The sequence below is a fragment of the Balaenoptera musculus genome, chromosome 19 (genome assembly GCF_009873245.2).
Source record: "Balaenoptera musculus isolate JJ_BM4_2016_0621 chromosome 19, mBalMus1.pri.v3, whole genome shotgun sequence".
In the NCBI taxonomy this organism is placed as follows: Eukaryota; Metazoa; Chordata; class Mammalia; order Artiodactyla; family Balaenopteridae; genus Balaenoptera; species Balaenoptera musculus.
The window spans coordinates 60,557,746-60,560,675 of NC_045803.1; positions in this window are offsets into that span (position 1 = coordinate 60,557,746).

Sequence of the window (2,930 nt, forward strand, 5' to 3'; positions counted from 1 at the left end):
CCTCAGTCTGATTTAAAATATTGACTAGGCTTTTTAAAGTATGGCTGTGCTTGGTACTCCACCCCAGGAAGGAAGTGATTACCTTGACTCTGACTTGTGACCAATGGGTGGAACTTGTCACTATACCCAGAGCTTCTAGCAACCAGATCAGAGCCTGCTGCATCTGGTCACTCGAGTCATGGGCCCCTTTGATCAGTTTTGGTTTGGTGAATTCACTTCCTTTCCCTTTATTGACTTAGATGCCACTCTCGGGCTCCCAGTCTAAGAGCTTGAAACCCCTCTCACTGCCACCACCGCCTGCAGGCTGCTTCTTCTCACCTTATGTCCATTTCTAGATCTCATCTGGGGCTTTTTTGGGAGATGTATGAATAAATGACCTGGCAGGGAAAAACGATATGGCTTCTAGGAGCACCTGATGCTTCTGCTTCATTATTTGCTCGTGGCTAGAGGGACAAACCTTCAGATACCAAGAGATATGGAAGTAGAACCTACCTAACTTAAAATTTTTTTTTAGTAAAACCCCAGTGTTCTAAATCTTGCTGGCTGAAGTGCACAGGGATCCCTGAAAACACAATTAATGCCAGAGCAGAAAGGGTATCATACGTTACACAGGTGACCTCAGGGCCCCTGCATCAGGCAGGTGCGAGTCATCACTATGCCATCCACAAATTGGCACTTGCCATCTACCTCTCCGAGGATTAAATCATGAGGTGCTTCAGCTGCTGAACTTCAACACCCCCTGAAAGGAGTTTGGGGTGGAAATCAGGAAAGAGGCCCTCTGGGCACTGGGAAAAACTGGCAGAACAGTCCGTCAGATAGCCAGATATTTTCAGAAGAAGATTTTATGAGCCCAGTTCTTGCATCTCCTCCTATCTAGAAAAGCACTAAAATCATTAACGGTGACATCTGCTCCTCGTGACCAGCAGCAAGTCTCTGCAAAAATGGGCTTGACTGCACATACCCCCGTTCACCAAAATCACGTATATACTGACCTCTCCCCCTACCCCTTGGGAGCAGTTTCTCAGAGCTCTCTGAAATGCTGTCTCCTGGGCTATAGTCCTCATTTTGCCCTAAATAAAACTTAACTCACAACTCTCACGTTGTGCGTTTTTTTTAGTCGAGAACTAGGTCATTACCAAGGCCCGTGGTCATCAAATGAGATCCTAAAACCGTCTGGTCAGTAAGGGAAACCTGAGGCCCTTTGAAGAACAAGGAAGGTACTTCTTGCTACAACCCAACCAGCTTCCAATTAGAGTAATTACCACCTTGTGCTCTGGGGCCAGGGTGCCCCTCCTGAGATGCTCCCACCACCAGGAGTCGAGGGGTAGCTCGGCCTACGGGAGGAGCAGAGACCCTAACTTCGGTGAGCTGGTAATGTTTCAAGTGGAAGTCTTTATCCCCACGGAATCTGAAAGCAAAAAGCACCCCTTGCGTGGGCCCATCAGGAACCACCAGGTGGGGGAGGACAGCCCTGCGGATCGCACATCCCTGGCACTGTGTGTTGTGGGTCAGGGCCTTTCCTAACCGCCGTGTGGGAACTCCCCACTGTGGGTTTCTTGCTGTCGCTGATCTAAGACAGACCCGGAGATTCTCCCTTCCCTCTACTGGCAACCATGGATGGGGGTTTAGAGTGGGTAAAGATTAGGCGGGAAGATTGACCTGAGTCCCAGGTGCCTGCAGTTCACTCCGGAGACTGCAAGCCCCAGGCTCCAACTTTCCATCTACAAAGTGGCAGCGCTGCCGCGATTTTTGGCTGCATAAACGCTGAGAGCCAGGAAAGCCCTGAAAGTGTCTGGCTGCTGAACACCAAAACTTTTGATACAATTCATCTTTACCAAACTCCTTTTTGTTGGAAGATTAAAATTCCAGGTGGGGTTAACTGACAGTAAGGAATTCCCAGGGAACTGTCAAGTTCAAAGTTCCACCTCAGACCTGAAAATATCGCCAGCATGGAGAAATTTCCAGGAATCTGCACGACATCTGCTCCCCAGGGGGTCCAGGGTCGGACCCTTGCCTTCTTGTCTCTTATTTCCCAGGGCCGTTTGGCCATGTTATTCTGACCTGGTACAACCAGGGCTGAACAGGCCTCGGCTGAGCCTGTGAGCCGGTGCCGCCTCCCACGCACGGAGAGAGGCCAGGCGGGGACGAAGCGCTGCTCCATCGCCGGTGCTCTGCGCCTCTGCCCATGTTCCACGGAGACACCGGGGCTCTTAACGCTGCCGCGTGTCCCCGCTGGAAAGGGACGCTTATTAAGTGCTTCCTACTCGGGTCTTTCTGCCTCTCATCACCCTGAGTGGTGGTGACTCCTGAGGTCACTCTGCCAGCCGGCTCTGCGGCACCGCTGCTCCTCCTGCAGTCACGGGCCTCCCGGCTCTGCCGCAGCCCAGGGTCCAACGTGCCGGGGCCCCACTATTACCGCGGTGGGTCTTGGGCTGGATGCTGGCCTGGCACGAGTGTGAGAGCCCGGCGTGGGTTCGCGGGCAAGGCGAGGAGAACCGCGTCTCAGTACGCGCCTCCCTCCGAGCGTCCCTCTGCGGGTCCCGGCTCTGCACAACCCCCCGCACCCCGTCCCTTCCACCTTCCTCACCGCGCCCCCTCACCCGGACCCTCCCCCCAGCAACCGGATCCCGGCTTCTCCACCCCCTCCTCTGGCCCAGCTCCGCGCCCCCTCCCACCTGCCTCACCCCCTCCACGGGCCTCCCCCCGCCCCTCCCTCCCCTCCCCCTCCCCCCTCTCCTCTCCCTCCCCTCCTGCTCCTCCCCTGCCCTCCCCCTCCTCCCCTGCCCTCCTCCTCCCCCCTCCTCCTCCCCCCCCTCCTCCTCCTCCCCTTCCTCCTCCTCTCCCAGGCCTCACCTGCGGCCGCTCGCGCTGGGCGGGGCCCGACAATGACAAAGCAGCGGCCGGCGGCGCGGGATCCGCCCCCCGCGCTT